The 19035-nt window shown below is 40.5% G+C and overlaps 1 protein-coding gene and 1 long non-coding RNA gene across 15 annotated transcripts in view; one reads left to right on the forward strand and one right to left on the reverse strand.

Moving 5' to 3' along the window:
• LOC128405384 (uncharacterized) overlaps positions 1-19035 on the forward strand; it is a 108339-nt gene that overhangs the window by 72923 nt on the left and 16381 nt on the right. The window lies entirely within an intron of this gene.
• Positions 1-19035, reverse strand: part of NRG1 (neuregulin 1) — a 526342-nt gene that overhangs the window by 44009 nt on the left and 463298 nt on the right. The gene's annotated exons all lie outside the window — the stretch shown is intronic.

The raw sequence follows: 19035 nt of genomic DNA on the forward strand, positions 1-19035 counted from the left end.
ACTGCCCTGTCTCTCTATTTCCAACTGCCTGCCAACTGCTTCTCCAACTGCCTTGCTCAAGTAATCAACCCACTAAAACCAACCAACCAACTCAAACCTCGGGGTAAGCCCTTTTATAATCAGGTAGGCTCCGCCTCCGGCTTTCCTATTGGTCTATATTTTTAACCCTTTTTCTCCCCCCTATTCAAACATTTTCAAATGAACGGGCAAACGCCACATCGACCTTACAGTATGCAGCCAGGAGCGCAGGGCAAAGAGCGCCAGGAGCGGGGCAAAGTGGTGCCCGCCCCACGCGCAGTCCCCCTTCCTCTCCCCCAAGGCCAGGAAGGGAGAGAGCAAGGAAGGAAGGAAGGGGGAAGGCTGCCAGCAACGCAGTGCAGCTCACCCCCCACAGTTTGCAGCCATGAGCAGCGAGGAATGGAGTGGCTTATATTCAGGAATTTTTTCTCTCCCCCCACTCCAGTTTTAAAGATGCAGCTTATACTCAGGTGCGGCTTATATTCGGGCCAATACAGTATAACAAATGAGAAACAAGTGTACTTTTATAAAATGACTGTTCAGAAAAGACCCTTATCTTTTATTTATTTAAACCACACACACTACTACTACATCAGACAAGACATCTTTACAGATTCTGAACGGAATCAAATCTTATCTCTCGAGTCTTAAAAAGCCTAATTCTAACAAGGTCAATCAGAGCAGAAAAGAGAAACATTTCTCTCTCCCAAAGCTGGACATGGATCATTTCACTTGGGTTAAAAAACCAAAACCAATCATCTGCAGATTTTGTATCATGTTCTAAGAAATGAATATAGAAATTATTCTATTACTAAAATTATTTGATGGTCAACTCTACATCATCAGAAAGAACAACAGTGTGATATAATAATAGTTCTTTATATGTTGTATGTGATGGGTGGCAGCACCATAGGAGGGGAAAAGAAAATTGGAAGGATGATGAGCATGCATTTATCTCTCCATAAGAAAATAAATACAGTGGAACCTTGGTGTATTAACTTAATCCGTTCTGGAAGTCCGTTCTTAAACCAAAGCGTTCTTAAACCAAGGGATGCTTTCCCATAGCAGTGGGGGACTCCAGGAAGTGGAACATGTTCTGCTTCCAAGGCAAAGTTCACAAACCAAAACACCTACTTCCAGGTTTGCAGCATTCTTAATCCAAGTTGTTCTATAAACTAAGCTGTTCTTAAACCAAGGTACCACGGTACTCATATTTGGATAGATCATTCTGAGTACTCTAACTCCAAAATGTTTTTTTTAACTGCCTAGAGCACACATATCTCTCCGTTTGCCATAAGAGCCAAAACAGCATGAATTTAAGGCAGTCAAAACTCATATTTGTTAGCAGAATCCATAACTGAAGCAGAAATGTCCTGCCAAAAGGGATGGGTCCAGTGCTACTTACACTGGATATACAAAAACCTAAATGGGAAACAGGTACCAGAGTTCTGGACACCTAACTTTGGGAAACTCAGCCTCAGAATATTGTACTAGAATATAGCCCCAATAATGCAAACAAATCCATTGCATATTCAGCGTCCTTTGTCATATCAATTAAAGGCCAAAATAGCATCGGGGCGGGGGGGGGGGGCTCATATTTATAGGAACGGCAGCAGGTGTGGAGGAGGGATTTAACTCTTTCCTCCCCTGCTCTGGTCCTGAGGAAGCTGACATAAGCTCTAGGAGGAAATTCCCCCATTGCTGCCTTGGTTTGGACCACACTAGTTTGCTTGGGTTTCTCCTTCTTCTTTATGCCATATATTTAGTAACGCATTGCGTTAAATGTCAGCTAGCTGTTCAGCAGATAGGATAAGAAAAGAACACTTGGGAGAATCTGAGTTGTTGTACAAAAAGGGAACTAGAATGACAGTTGTCAGGGGTTACGCCAATAAATGCTTAATGAATGAATGAATGGTCAGGGGTAGATCCTGATTGTTCTTAATATACTGTTGGCATCCATCTGCCAATGGAAGAGTGTGCCTTTGAGGGCGAGATCAAACCGTTGGGAGAGTTACAGGGCCTGCTGTGGCTGGAGAGACCAATACGTGAGAGACATGTTTTACTACAGGTGGGACAGATGAGGGTGCCTGGTTTTGGTGTAACAGGTGCTCCATGGGGTTTCTTCTCTCTGCACTCCTCCCAGTGGGTTGTAATGATTATGCGTGTGTCTAGTTCAGGGGTCAGCAAACATTTTCAGCAGGGAGCCAGTCCACTGTCCCTCAGACCTTGGGTGGGGGCTGGACTATAAATTTTTTTGGGGGAAATGAACGAATTCCTATGCCCCCAAAATAACCCAGAGCTGCATTTTAAATAAAAGCACACACTCTACTCGTGTAAAAACACCAGGCAGGCCCCACAAATAACCCAGAGGTGCATTTTAAATAAAAGGACACATTCTACTCATGTAAAAACATGCTGATTCCCAGACCGTCCTTGGGCTGGATTTAGAAGGCAATTGGGCCGAATCTGGCCCCCAGGCCTTAATTTGCCTACCCATGGTCTAGTTCAACCTTAAAAATAATCATCTAAAAAGGAATAATAAATAAATTTTATTTATATCCCGCCCTCCCCAGCCGAAGCCGGGCTCAGGGTGGCTACCAACAATAAAACAGTACAACACAACACTCTAAAATCATTCATTATAAAATTACCGTATTTTTTGTTCTATAAGACTCACTTTTTCCCTCCTAAAAAGTAAGGGGAAATGTGTGTGCGTCTTATGGAGCAAATGCAGGCTGCGTAGCTATCACAGAAGCCAGAACAGCAAGAGGGATTGCTGCTTTCACTGCGCAGCGATCCCTCTTGCTGTTCTAGCTTCTGAGATTCAGAATGTTTTTTTCTTTTTTTCCTCCTCCAAAAACTAAGTGCGTCTTGTGGTCTGGTGCGTCTTATAGAGCGAAAAATACGGTAATTCAAATCAAACCAATGGCAACCACTGGGCCAGAGCTCCGCGAAGATTGCCAAAGGAGGGAGTCAGGCTGTGCCCTGGCCAAATTTGTCAAGTCCCACAGGGCCTTAGTCTCTTGTGACAGAGCGTTCCACCAGATCGGAGCCACAGCCGAAAAAGCCCTGGCTCTGGTTGAGGCCAGCCTAACCTCTCTGTGGCCTGGGACCTTCAAGATGTTTTTATTTGAAGACCGTAAGTTTCAAATATAGATTCATCTAATTTCTGCCCTATCACCCAAAGGGAAGAATTACTGGAGTCAGAAAGAGATTCCTCCTAGGAAAACTAAAAACTCTTGACAATGCAGTTCCTAATCTAAGAATCACTCGGCAGCTCTCGGTGAGCTACTAATCATTTAAACAGTGAAATCAGATTTTCTGCATGGACATGCTGCACATTGCAAACTCAAGAAGATGGATGATCTCCCTCTTTTGAAAAAAAAATACACCCTTTTCATTTCAACCATCTTCCTCCAAATCTCATCACAGTTGCAGAATAGCCTGATTGGGATTTTCCTTTCAGCCACATAAGGAACATTTACAGTAAAATGTCACTGACACACTGCAGCTATTCATCAAATAGAATATTTCACATTTTAAAGCTACTTCCTTTCTCCTGCTTACTCTTACCCCCAAGCTTTTAACTGCAGGCAGAATACTCTAGACTAGAGATCACGGAATAGTGACCATACATCGTGAACAGTCAGTGACACCCTCTAGCTATAGTAATAAGGAGGCTATCAGTGGACAGTCTGGGACAGCCTGACTAATGGGGAAGCACTGCATTCTCCACAATGGATTAACCTCCCCTGTTGTGTGTGATGCTTTGAAATGTACAAAAAAGCTACAGATTCTTGTAGCAGAAGAGTTACATTTAACAAACAGTGAATTCTTGGCTCTCCTCTAGTCTCTTTGTGTGGTTATCTTATTTCATCGACAGAAGTGATTCCATAGATATCTCACGCAGAGACTAAATTGATACATTTCTGTTATTTAATATTTATAGAATGCATTTAGGTTGTCAAAAATAAGATTTACAATGAAATGCTAAAAAGTTCCCTCGCTGTAGCTTTCCTAATGTAATGATGCTGCAATAATAAATCTATATCCCTCCCTCCCTCCCTTATTACTCACAGTAAACAAAATGAACAAGAATTCATTTAAATAATCTATTTAAATCTGTATTGGTCAATCATTGGCTACCCTGAGACTATTTCTTTTACAAGCTTTGCCCTGAAGTATTAAAATCTAAGGCTGCTTACGCATGACTGAAGTACTTGTTTTTTTCCTATGCAGCCCACACACTATCTAGATCTACTGCAGATTATTTGCTCCTGAAAGTACTTTTTGAGAAACTGGTTTCATTCCAAAAATAAAAGCTCATTGCAGATTGATTCCCTGCAGTGTGTCCATTTGAAAACAGATGTAGGCACATCTGGCAATAGGGGAGAGTATATCCACACCTGCCCAATAATGTTGCGGGTGAGTGTATACCAAGATCACAATCACTACTTCCTTCTTCATTCCCCTGGGGCATATTTAGGGAGTAGGAAGTAGTGTGGATCTAATCTAATCAAGGGGATGATTTTCAAATGCCTATAAGGTAACCACACCTACCGATATGGATGGTAGGATCTAGAATTAATCTATATTGAAAGCAGTTGAAGCAGAGCATGAATTACTTCAGTGTGAGAAAAACTACATTTTTGTGCTACAAACAGATTAGCAGGTACACAGCTTTTTGTGTGGTCTTTTTTGTCCTTTGGCTACGATAAAGATAGGAACAAGAGGAATGGAGTGCTCACTGGAAGGACAGATCGTGAAGCTGAGGCTCCAATACTTTGCCACCTCATGAGAAGAGAAGACTCCCTGGAGAAGACACTGATGCTGGGAAAGATGGAGGGCCCAAGGAGAAGGGGATGACAGAGGACGAGATGGTTAGACAGTGTTTTCGAGGTTACCAGCATGAGTTTGACCAAACTGTGGGAAGTAGTGGAGGACAGAGGTGCCTGGCGTGCTCTGGTCCATGGGGTCACGAAGAGTCGGACATGACTAAACGACTAAACAACAACAACACAACAAATAAAGCGAGTATGACTTCTCTGAGCAGAGGGAGTTAAGAGGATGACAAGAAAAAAACAATATATACAGTTACAGGTAGGTAGCCGTGTTGGTCTGCCGTAGTCGAAACAAAATAAAAAAAATCCTTCCAGTAGCATCTTAGAGACCAACCAAATTTGTTATTGGTATGAGCTTTCGTGTGCATGCGGTATCTGAAGAAGTGTGCATGCACACGAAAGCTCATACCAATAAGAAACTTAGTTGGTCTCTAAGGTGCTACTGGAAAGATTTTGTTTTGTTTTGTTTCAATATATACAGGTTTATATTTGATGCCGCCAAATGCATTGAAGGAACCTCATTAGCTGAGACTTAGCTCCACATATCTTTCCTTATTCAAATTTGGAGCAGTATTGCATTAAACTTTAAATTCCAGCTGAGGATAGGTTACCTAAGATATTTCGGTCTTAAGAACTTAAACTTTGTTCTCCCGTGTAGATTCCATGGGTAGCAAAAATGAGTCAACTGATGGTGTTTCGGTAGAACATTTTTGTATAATGAAATTTTATGCTGCCAAAATAGAATTTGGGAATAAAATCCACAATACTTTTATTCAACAAGATCCATCACCCATACCAATTTCTAAGATGGTTCCTTAGTATTCATTGATAAAATTTTATCATGGCTATGAATCCTCTTTATTGGGCCTTTGTAAATTTCCCCTGAGGAAAGATTTCACTTTACTCAGCGTTCAGTAAGTGCTATCTACAGCCAAGACAGGCATTTCCATATTATTCCATTTAACCTTCACCACTGAATCTTTGGAGCAAGTGAGGATGTCCCTCATGACATTTTTCATTGCTCTGTTTCCAAAGAGGTTCAGTTAAAGTTACTCAGCTACAGGTAAGATATACCCTTTGATAAAATAAAGACCAATTATAACACCTAGTTGAAAACAACAGTAAAAACATTGTATGGGTAGATAGTATTGTCTTACTGCGGTTTTTTTATTATTATAGTTTGCTGTTGTTTGTATTAACCCATTTTAAGGTAACAACTGCATTTTGTCATCTTAATAATAGTTTATGGGGAAAACGTAAAAACCCTTTACATGAACTTCTCTAAGCAGCACTGCTTCTTCATTGTTTATCTTCACAAACTGAGAACCTCCTAGGCTGTCAGGGTTAACTTATTTTGACTGGAACACAATTGTGTGCCATAATGAACCAATCAAATGTATTTTGAAAAAAATTGTTTGTCAGAACATTTATACACAGTTTAATATATCCAACATGATGGTCATGGAACATGGTTTCGTCTATTTCTGGATAACCTGGATGTCATTTTGAAAAAGTTGACTCAACATTTCAAAAATGCACATTTTTGGAGAACTGTTAAGACATTCTAACCAAATTTGGCACAACAGCCACTGAAGTTGAGGAGCTGGTTTTGGTCTGTGTTTGGAAACCATTGGGTGCCATTTTGAATCTAAACAGCAGCAATGCCAGACACTCCCTCCTAGTTAAAGTTAACACAATATGTGGCCCTCCAAATTTCACTGGATTCCAGCTCTAACAATTCCAGCTAGCATGGTCAATGGCCAGGGACATTAGGAACCAGTGTTTAATAACATCTGGAGTGCCGCAAAAGTTGCCTACTCCTGGTATATACAGTCCTCTATAATGTTGGTGTTTTTTATTTAATACCCCAGGTTTAAAATACCCAACCTTGACCATCTGAATTCAGAGTGCCCTTTTCTAGAAATATTGTAAGCTGCTGTATTATTGTAATAGAAAGGTGTAGTATATTTTATCTAATATAAAAAATAATCCCAATGAAGTTGTAACAGGATAAAGAGCTGCAACATAACTTTACAAACACCAGTAGTCTGGCATAGTAATGCTACAAAACAATTAACAATTTTTCTTTTTTCCTGTTTAAACTATATAAAGTTTGAGGCAACTTCCTTGTCAACACTTCTTTAGGAGGACCTGATAGCTGACTACGTTGCAAAATTATATTTCTAGTCATATAATATTATTTCCTGAGTTTCAGCTGCTAATTTAATAATGGACAAATGACACTCAAAGCCAGGATGAGAATCTTCTATTTTAACTCTGCTCAATTATAATTTTGGACTCGGACCAAATGCTGAAATTATCTCACATGCAATCATTATTAAGAGTGATTTGATTGTTTTTCATGTTGACTCTCATTCTATAAAGCAAGCCTAATTTCTAAAAGATCTAATGGGTAAGATATAAGCATCCTATAGGCATCTGGTTGGTCACTGTTCCTGGACTAGGTGTTTCCTTGGTCTGATCCAGCAGGGCTCTTAAGTCCTTAACACAGCAGTTCTCAACCTGTGGGTCCCCAGATGTTGTTGGACTACAACTCCCATCATCCCTGAGCTATGGCCTTGCTAGCTAGGGGTGATGGGAGTTGTAGTCCAACAACCTCTGGGGACCCGCAGGTTGAGAACCGCTGCCTTAACAGAAACACAATGTGGATTTTGTTGATTGTGTAGGCCCAATTCCAGTTATGAGAAGATTGCTTTGTAGAACACCAATGCACATTTATGAGATTAGTTGTGCCTCTCTGCTGCCCATTCTAGAAGCCAAACCCCCATCACCAACCTCACTGAAGTGAAGCTGACATACTATGTCCCATCCCATCAGCTCACCTCTGAGCAGAGCTGTCCCAATACACTTTCCTGAACATCTAGAGACCCTAAATGACTGAGACTTAGAACAATTTGTCATGGAGCTGACCAGAGGAATGGTGACCCTGGAACCTGGGATGGCACCTAAAAGCCGAAGCAAGATATAAATGCTGTTGAATTGACTGTGAGCAGTTATCATAGTGCTATCAATTTCAATATATATGTAAATGGACAGTTGCTAATAAAAGCGAACACAAGTCACATTTTGATTCAAAAAGAAGAAACTTCTGGAGACTGGTAAAAATGAAGTTGAAACACAAAGTCACAAGGGTCAAATATCTCCAAAATGCTTGGATATTCTTTAAAACCACAATATTAGAAGCTTAGCTAGAATGTATACCACAGATCAAGAAAAGTATCATTGAAATGAAGAGGATTCCTGTGTGGTTAAGGAGCAGAGTCAAAGAAGCTATTAGAGGCAAGAAGGCTTCCTTTAGAAACAGGAGAGCAAAAAAGGAACTCAAACTTTGGCAAAAGAAATGCAAGCAGACAATTAGGGATGTTAAAAAAAAAAGAATCTGAGGTGCACATTACCAAAAACAAAGAGCAAGAGGGGAAAATGTTTTAAATTCAGTACTAGAAGGAAACAGGCTAGTGAAGTCGATGGACCATTGGGGTCCACTTCAAAGCCAATATGTGCAATGTGCATGATACCAGATCAGTTCTCACCTGAACCACACAGCATTCCAGCAGGACACCAGAATGATGGCCAATGCTGGAACTAGCATGAAGCTTTGAGCAGTGCTGATTCCAGGCCATGCTTCCTTTCAAGGATATTCATATATTCGTTACAGTTGTTGCAGTAGGAAGTGCAGTGAGAGCCCATAAAAATATTGTATGAATGAATCCATTACATAGGTGTGCTCCTGCCTAATAATAATAATAATAATAATAATAATAATAATAATAATAATTTATTATTTGTACCCCGGCCCATCTGGCTGGGTTTCCCGAGCCACTCTGGGCGGCTTCCACGAAGACCAAAAATACACTAATATGTCATACATTAAAAACCTCCCTGAACAGGGCTGCCTTAAGATGTCTTCTGAATGTCAGGTAGTTGTTTATCTCTCTGACATCTGATGGGAGGGCGTTCCACAGGGCGGGTGCCACAACTGAGAAGGCCCTCTGCCTGGTTCCCTGTAGCTTTGTTTCTCGCAATGAGGGAACTGCCAGAAGGCCCTCGGCGCTGGACCTCAGCGTCCGGGCAGAACGATGGGGGTGGAGATGCTCCTTCAGGTATACTGGGCTGAGGTCGTTTAGGGCTTTAAAGGTCAGCACCAACACTTTGAATTGTGCTCGGAAACGTACTGGGAGCCAATGTAGGTCTTTCAAGACTGGTGTTATGTGGTCTTGGCGGCCGCCCCCAGTCACCAGTCTAGCTGCCGCATTCTGGATTAGTGCCTTCATGGCACTCAATAAAAAGGTAATTGAGTTGAATTAAATCATATACGTTCAATTGATTAAATAAGTGCTTGTGCTGATTTTCAGTATTTTTATCTGGACCTTACCACTCATGTTGATGCTTCTTACTACATAGGCTTGTTCAAATGACTTAAGTGATTTTATGCCATAAGAAATATAATATCATTGGCTGTTTTCACTCAGTGGGCCAAGCACGATTATATTTCTCCAGGAAAAAAGTTTTGTCAAGGTCAGCTAAGATATAACTAAATTTGACTAGGTAAGGGCAAAATTGTAAGCAGAATCTTTCTTCGGGCTATTCCATTACAACTCGGCAGAGCTGACTTTAGGGCTTTCCTGGGAGCTATACATCTAGATCAATCATGTACATCTTAATCTCAGCTGAGAAGAGTATGGCATCTCAGTGGTAAGGTCAACACAATTGCTGACATATCTCTGCAGGATTAGAGAAGAACTTTGTTGTTCCTTCCTGATACCAGAGCGATGCAGTTTTAGATGAAATAAACTCCTCCAAACAGTCAACCCATGATAGGAAATGCTTTGCTTGAAAAGTGATGGTGTGAATTAGTCAGTTGTGAAGATACTGCTGAAAGAATTATAAAAATGATCTGCTCACTTATATACACCATAACATCTAATCTCCATAGCATGTAAAATGCTTTACAGTGTGTGAAGGACACCAGGAGAGCATGCAAGCCACTTAATTCCTCTCTGGCCTTCTGATCTTAATCATCTGTGCTGGCATATCTGCCTACTATACAAAAGCTGTACGCTGCATTCTTGTGTCAGTGACTAAGTGCAACAATTCAGTCCAGCCTAAATTCTTATTTATTGTTGCACCAAATCTTATGATTGCAGTGCAAGGTCATTTCTTCACGGTTGTTTCAAGCCTTAATTATTCAGATCACAAAAAAGGTATTATTCAGTGGATAGTAGCTGTGATTAAATGGCTTCTCTCATAACCAAATCGGTGTAATAATAGACAATACAAAATGTACTTCCATTATATTCCACAATCTCCCAGATTCTTAATTCTCCCTCCTCTACTAAATCCCTTGTGCTAAGTCATTTGGAAATGCAAAACAAAAGAGGGTGTCTTTATTTATTTTGCTGATACCGAGTAAAAATAAATTAGGATTAAAAATGGAGCAGTACTACTAAATGAATTGAAATGTATTTTCACTCATTTTCTGAAAACAGTTAAGTTCACAAACGTGACTAAAATATTGGCAGAAAATTGTGTCTTTAAAAGCACAATTTACATTTTCTGTTTTTAAAGAAGGGGCCCACTAAAGCAGGCTTGAAATATCAAGAAATCAATGAAAAGTAATTAAGTTAAGTGCTCAATGACCTTGGAAAGACTCTGAAGGCAAACTAGGATGTGTAATAAATAAGGAAATATAAAGTAGCATAATATTACATTGTTTTAGCTTTCATGAAACATTTGGTATATTTAACTTTAGTAAAACTAATTTTAAAGTCTTTAATTTTTTTAAAAAAGGAAAAATGATTTAGGCACTGAAAAATACCTGTGGTCAACTTCAACAAAGAATATTTGATAAATTTACTTTTTATAACTATTAACATTTTTACTATCAATTATTTGTTTTTTATTAGAACCTGCCCAATAAATTATATTACAATCATTTATACTTAATGAATAAGAATCTAACAATCAGATCATCATTTAATAACATTCCTATGAGATGCTGACTTTTCTCCAGGCTTTTCCATACTTGCTCTTCATAGAAACTGCATACCCTGCTCTAATCTTCACTGTGGTCATGTCTTCTGGTCAACTTCCAGTCTTGATTGGCCACCTCCAGTGTTGGGCATGGCCAGGTGTGGCAACTCTAGGTGGAAGAAGTAACATGAGTCCCCTCAATATTCCTTAGCAGTGGTTTCGGGGGACTCCCCCCATATTGAGGGGACAGAGGAGGTCAAACAACTGAGCTGAGCATGGTGTAACATCAAAGGCAGGCTCCTTCTAAGTGTGCGAGAGTAGGAGCTGTGGCCATTGAAGCTGCATGGACTGGGCAAGGCCTCCCATTGACACACATGTGACATCACAGACATGCGCCTCGTTTCTGGGCCCTACCAATCACTGGGCATGGCTAAAAGTAGCTCCCCTTCTCAGCAAGTCTGTGCAGATCAGGTGAGGACAGGTGGTTATTGTCCTCTCTCCTCTCATTAAATCATTGATTTGATGACTGGGGAGGGGGAGATCTGCACCCCCATTGTGGAGCTGGGCTCTGCCTAACCCAGTGCTATGTCCACCTTGGTTTTTGCTGCTGCTGTCAAAATTGGAGATAATAACTAATTTAGAATTGCCTTGTTGGGTTTGACCAAGAGCCATTTAGTTTAGTGTTCTGTTTCCTTCAGTGGCTAGTTAGATGCCCCTGGAAAGCTCCCACATAGGGCAGCTGGAGAAGGCCTTCTTTTGTTGTTTGTCCCCAGGAAGTGGGATATTACTTTAGACTCTTTGTTAATGGTGGCAAGGGGTGGGGGTGGCGCCATTACTTGAGATGATAGTATAATCATGATCTCTCAGCCTGTCCTAAGTCACAGGGTGATTGTGAGCTTAAAATGAAAGAGACAGAATCACGAAGGACACACTGAGGAAGGTGGGATACAAGTTTAATCAATCCATCAATGCATTCACTTAGTCAAAGTGGCTTAGAGGCAGGAGCTTATGAGAGTGGCAGATGAAGCATTCACACACACACAGAGGAACTCACACACACATATACACATGACCCTGGGCCTATCTTGTGCCATTGCATAGATTCTACCACTGTAGCAGACCAGCTCCTGTTAGGTAAAGTCCACAGAGCGAGTGGAAAGTACCTCCTGGTTATTCAAATTATAGGCCTCAGCTGCAGAGTATGCACAGTGTGTGTGTGTGTGTATGTGTGTGCTGCATGGTGGCAGACCCTTTTCTGACATTCTGAATATTCAACCAGTTGTTTCATGTAACACAATAGGGATTCCCCACCCCCTCAAATTGACTGTCTCAATGTGCGTTATAATTTTAACAGTCTCTGCCACCTCTCTCCCTTAGATTAGAACAGCTAAATTTATCCAAACTGCTAAGTCTGCCCCCAACATATTGAGATTACCATATTTTTTGCCCCATAGGACGCACCGGCCCATAGGACGCACCTAGGTTTTTTTTGGGGGGGGGAATAAAGAAAAAAACAATTATCCCCCCCCCCAGGTGTGGGGCTGCTATCCGCAAGCCGTGGGAGAGCTGCGCGAAGCCAGAAGCCTGGGGCATGCTGAGCTCAGCGCGCCCCAAGCTTCTGGGTGCAGGCAAGCTCTCCGCTAGCCGTGGGAGAGCTGCGCGAATTCGCGCAGCTCTCCCACAGCTTGCGGAGAGCTTCCTGAAGCCTGGAGAGCGAGAGGGGTCGGTGCGCACTGACCCCTCTCGCTCTCCAGGCTTCAGCGAAAGCCTGCATTTGCCCCATAGGATGCACACACATTTCCCCTTCATTTTTGGAGGGGAAAAGTGTGTCCTATAGGGCGAAAAATACGGTAATTTAAGAGCCATTCCACTGATTTTAGCATAATTGTTATTGATTTATGCTCAGGTATATGAATTTGGCACTAAGTCAATAGTTCACAAATTTCACCAACTGAGCCAAAACAGAAAACCCCCTGTTCATTACCTTCCATCATTCACACATATTCTATGAAGAGGTAAGCCACTGCCAAATGGATAAAAAGATCATAAAATACAGTAGTAAGTAGCAAGGGGAAAGTTTCAACTGCAACTAATTATACTTAATAGTTGAATCCCAAGTATGTATGGACCCAAAGTGTGGGAGTGGCTGTTCTGGCTTCCTCAGCCTCCATTCAATAAATGCTTTAAGAATTAAACTACTGAAACTTGAAAAGCATATCCTTCTGAAGATCTAGCCTCCTTATGATCTCTGACAAGATGCCTCTCTGGGAACTCATATGCGCAGACTTTTGATTCAGCAAGAGAATAGGGAAAAGGAGGCACATATAGCACCTCTGTTCCCTTTGCTATCGGCCAAGGTCTATCAAAAGGCAAACACATGACCACATCTGCTGAAGCCTCAAATAAACCCGCCAGCGCTGCAAGGGCATCTCCTTCTAACATTTCAAAAGAGAAACGTTTAGAGGTCTTTTCAGAACTTGTTTCAACAACTGATAATCCCAGTTTAACATTCCTTTGTCAGTTCCAAGCCTTTCATCACAACTTCCTGCAGGACCAACACCCAATGACCTCGAATAGGTAGGGTGCAATCCTGCAGCTGAAAGTCACACAAGCGCCTACCAAACCGCTAGAACAGCTCTAATGATCAGGGAGCAATGAACAGCAGGCTGCTGCTATCTGGCCAAGAGGAGAAACAAAAGTTCAGCTGTCAGAAGCAGAATCTTGATGTAACTTTACTGTTTTTCCTTACTGGGGTAACTTAAATGTGCCCGAGCTGTGTATTCTGGCACAACTCACAGCCCAACTGTGTAGCTGCCTCCCCAAGGAGCTGAAACAACATAGCTGTCTAAATGCCAATTGTGCTAGGATGAGGCGGCAGAGGACAAAGCAGAAAACACTCTTCATTTTTTGCAATTACTTCAGCTGCTCTGGCCACATGCTGGTGTCAAGAGATCTAAACCATGGGTAGGCAAACTAAGGCCCGAGGGCTGGGTCCGGCCCAATCGCCTTCTAGATCTGTCCTGCGGATGGTCCGGGAATCAGCATGTTTTTACATGAGTAGAATGTATCCTTTTGTTTAAAAAGCATCTCTGGGTTATTTGTGGGGCCTGCATGGTGCTTTTACATGAGTAGAATGTATGCTTTTATTTAAAATGCAGCTTTGGGTTATTTGTGGGGCATAGGAATTAGTTCATTCCCCCCCCCCCAAAAAAAAAATGTAGCCCAGCTCCCCACAAGGTCTGAGGGACAGTAGACTGGCCCCCTGCTGAAAAAGTTTGCTGACCCCTGATCTAAACTGTAGGGCTGTAGAATCTTACCTCACCAAACAGTAAGAAACAACTGAACAACTGTACAATTATAAAATGTTAATGAATTTCATACAGTATATAAAGTATAGATGAAGTAACAAATAATGCTTGTAATGCTTGTCAAAACATAGATAATCACATATGAATTTACAGCAGGTAGTCATAAATTTAGATTCCGTATGTGACTGCTCTTTCAATGTTGTACTCCAAATATTAGTGGCATGACTAAATCAATGGCATTTATTCTGGGTGTTAATTGTACCACTGGTCTGTTATTCCACAATCTAATATTGTGGATTTGGTTGCACAAATAGTAACAGTAGTAGTAATAATAATAATAATAATAATAATAATAATAATAATAATAGATTTAACATTAAAAAAAAATTATCCTTAAAAACTTCCCTAATCAGGGCTGCCCTGCTATGCTGAATGGTTATGCTGAATGTTTGTCCGTGGCTTATAAAACTGTCCATGCTCATACAAATACATATTAAAGGAAAAAAAACTTCTGTAGAAACTTGGTATGTCACACAAATCTGACAGATACTCAATTGTCAATTAAAATCTGGAGGAGAAAACCTCATCAAAAATTTGTGAAAGTGGGTCTTTTCCTCATTCCATATCCATTCTACAACTCCCTCTTTGATTTCTGTATGATGCATTATTCACCGAATTGTTAATATGCAGAAGCAAAAATCAGTCCTACTGTATCCCCTCTACTCTGAACAAATCCAGGCAGAGCTATGCACCCAAGAGACAGCAAAACTTAAATGACCTAGATTCAACCAAAGTTTAGAAAGGAAATTGTTTTTTAAAACTCCTTTGATCCACGTATTCAAGGAAAAAAGATAGGAAGAAAATGAAAAGATGAAAGTAAGCTAGTCATTGTCCTTGGAATTCATAACATGGTTGGCATATTATATTATTATTTTTAAGGGAATGTAGTGTGTGTGTGTGTGTGTGTGTGTGTGTGTGTGTGTGTGTGCAGGAACAAGATGGAATTCAGTCTTGTTTCTCCATTCCATTTTCTGTATGATAGATGTCCCAGTGGTATTGTATTACATTCTTTAGTTTAATAGTCAGGCTAAGATATAAAGAGCAGCATGTTTCTAGCATCATTTTCTTATTGAAACACATTTGGAGGAAGGATGGCTACAAGAAAAGGAAATGGTGTACATGCTACACCAAATCTGTCATTAGCATGAAAATTCTCTACCAATCAGTCTCATGTTGTGAATCATGAGGGAATATGCTAAGTGAAAGAAGACCCTCCAATTTCCTTTTCCCATCATTGATTTTCTGATTTATCATATTCACCTTCCTGATATCCTCATTTTAGAAGGGAAAGGTTCCGGTATTACTCTTATCGTCTCTACAGGTTTTATTTGCAGATGGCTACACTGCTCAGTATCAACTGCAGACAGCAAGGTTGGAAATGTGGGAACATCAGGACCAGGAGATTAATTTTGTGTATGTATTTATTTTTAAAACCCTTGGCAAGACAATCACAAAGCATTTGAGATTTCTTGAAAATATAATTGTGTATAGTCTTCCTCAATGGAGCTACAGTGACAGATACAATTGAACTGGGCCAGGAAAACAGAAAGTATATATATCTTCCAGTGACAGAGTTACCATTAAAAAAATGACACATTTGTTTGGTGTGCTTTTTTTGGTCTGATGTAGACAATGCTTAAAGTATGCTTTAGGGTAGGGAAGATTTTGGAGTACATTACCTCCAGGCACCTTTCTGCCCAGGATCTCTATTTTATTTTGGCATTTAGTTGAGAAGCTGATCTCCCCTACTGTAATCTCAGTTGACACAGAAATGAGTCAAGGAACTAAGCTATCACTGAGCAGAAATCATAAGTACCGTATTTTTTGCTCTATAAGACTCACTTTTTCCCTCCTAAAAAGTAAGGGGAAATGTGTGTGCGTCTTATGGAGCGAATGCAGGCTGCGCACCTATCCCAGAAGCCAGAACAGCAAGAGGGATTGCTGCTTTCACTGCGCAGCGATCCCTCTTGCTGTTCTGGCTTCTGAGATTCAGAATATTTTTTTCTTGTTTTCCTCCTCCAAAAACTAAGTGCGTCTTGTGGTCTGGTGCATCTTATAGAGCGAAAAATACGGTATTTTGGTTTCTGAGTCAGAGGCGAGATCAAATCATAAAAACAAACACGAAATTAAATGTTTTTAATTAACATCCATTTATAATTCAAACAATGGGCTGTTCTTTGGGTGTTGTACACTTTGTCCTGTTTGACCAATAATGAACACGAACATGCATAGGGAAGCTCTGGTCGAAAGGCAAGTGTCTAATGCTATAAGCTTGACTATGCTCATTGGAAGAAGGTACCAAGTCCAACAGATAGACAGACAGACAGACAGACAGACAGACACAAACAAGCAAATCAGAATTTGCAACTTGGCTGAATGGCAACTCCAGTAGAGATCATCTAAGACTTCACCCTCTTATTTCAACTCTGGCAGTGATTGCTACAAATCATTCAGTGCTATGTGACAATAATGGACAATAACAACACAACGAAGGCTGTGTGTTCCCAAAATAAGATGGTTCTTCATTTTTATTGTTGTTGCAACATCTCCACATCTGTTTGCGTGCACATATTCTAATCATCATTCAGGCAAGTCTCTCTTTTAAGGGGGAATCAGATCTGATTCTTGCAATCCCATTAATCACGAAGCAAAGCAAGCTGTGTAACTAATCAGCATAGGGGTCTTAACAAGTCCTTTAATTTAATGATTCAATTTCTGCACCATCATGGGCGTGCTGGGCCCTTCCATCATTGTCACTTTCTGAGCAAGAGGAAGTGAAAAGTGTTTCATTTTTAATGACTACTTAATTAAAGGCAAGGGTATAACAGCACAGCAGTTTCTGTCACACCAAGTCACAGTGCCAGTGGTACCTTGGTTTAAAATCAAAGGACAAACTTGCTGCTATAGGAGTGGAGCAACAGACACCCCAACAGTTCAGGGCAACTGGTAATTATTCCTACTGGGTCAGAAGCAATGTTTTGAAAATAAAGACATATGCTTGGCTATCCTCTAATCTATGAAAAAATCACAGACACAGAACTTTAAATTGAATTAGAGAAATGCATACCAGAGAATACTTCAAAACAATCACCAGCTATACTTCAAAACAAATGGAGTAGGATGTTTTGCTGTATACTTACAAGCTTAACTATTAATGACAAATTTTAGTTTTGTGTTATCTGTGTTACAAAATATGGAACTGGGGGGGGGGGTTGTCCAAGAACACCTTTTTCTCATCAACAGGAGCACAGGTCATTGTTCACAGACAATCCTATACCTCTGCTCGCCCAATGACTTCACTAAACTATAACTCTATTTACATTCTATTTCTCATTAGTCTTAGGCTCATTTTAAGAGAAACATCCATTGCATAGGGGGAAATGAAATGTGAAGGATAGTCAGGTGATTGGTACTTTCAAAGGCAGGCATGGAGATCTGACTGGCCTTTTTGCTCAACCATCTGCTCAAAAACTTCTCTGTATCCATGAACATTTAAAGAATGAAGGCTGCTATTTTCAGGATGCTAACAAGAGCTTTTGGACTGCAGGTCCGGTTGTGTGTATAGTACATGGACTGTAAGATACTTTTCAGTGGGACTTGATGAAGGACAAAAAAGTGTGTGTGTGTGTTTTAAAACAGAAGTACAGTGGTACCTCAGGTTAAGTACTTAATTCATTCTGGAGGTCCGTACTTAACCTGAAACTGTTCTTAACCTGAAGCACCACTTTAGCTAATGGGGCCTCCTGCTGCTTCCGTGCCACCAGAGCACAATTTCTGTTCTCATCCTGAAGCAAAGTTCTTAACCTGAAGCACTATTTCTGGGTTAGCGGAGTCTGTAACCTGAAGCGTATGTAACCTGAAGCATATGTAACCCGAGGTACCACTGTATCTTTTAACTCAAAAACTTGATCTCAACAAGGGTACCACAATGTCTGTATGAGCAGTGTTAATTTTTTTTCCAAAGCAAGGAGCTCCCTGGGACTCTTCATTTGAGGAGCAAGTATGTCAATTTTAAAATTGTATGTAAGAAGCTAAGGTAAAACATCAGACCTGACATTGTGCAGCTGATAAGATATCAAGCAAATTTACCCGATAAACACATTTCCCTGGTTTCACAGACGCAATACATTTCACCCACTTGCTCTGATAAGAAAGATGAAATGCTAAAATTGAGAAAATTTGCTCATCTCAATGGCAAAAGCTCACGACAGCATCAAAAGGTGCAAGGAGACTTTACAGAAGACCTGTTTGCAGTTCTCACAGATGAGGAGTAATTTTTTTAAAATAGAAAAAAAAGTCTACAAAAATGGAAAGAAGAAACTATAAAGATAGTTTTTTAACAGACCTTTCGATCAGGCATAAAGATAACTAGACAAGTGTAGGCACCCTATTTTAAAATGCCTTTCGTGCTACTCATCTATTTCAAAGTGCCTGCGGAAATTCCAGAGGGAATTTCCTTTAATGGCGAACAAAACCAATCCTGCGCCAATGCTATTCCACTTAACAAGTCTGTGACTACCTTTACTTTGTGATGTATTTGAAGTTTATTATTTATGTCCTAGCTTCCCTTTGAAGGACTTTCATTTCCAGAGAACATCCCAATACTGCAATGAGTCTGCTTATCAAAGGAAGGCTAATTTGGATTTCAAATTTTCATCCCAGCGCTTATTATAACTTCTTCCACTTTTATCCTACTTTGGCCAACCTAGTTTTCAAACTGAACCAGAAATTGTATTTGAAAGCCCTGATCCATGAGAGTAAAAGTAACGTGGAAAGGGAGGACGAACCTATGACGGAATTTGAACCCTCCACCCCCA

This window comes from Podarcis raffonei, chromosome 17 (genome assembly GCF_027172205.1).
Source record: "Podarcis raffonei isolate rPodRaf1 chromosome 17, rPodRaf1.pri, whole genome shotgun sequence".
In the NCBI taxonomy this organism is placed as follows: Eukaryota; Metazoa; Chordata; class Lepidosauria; order Squamata; family Lacertidae; genus Podarcis; species Podarcis raffonei.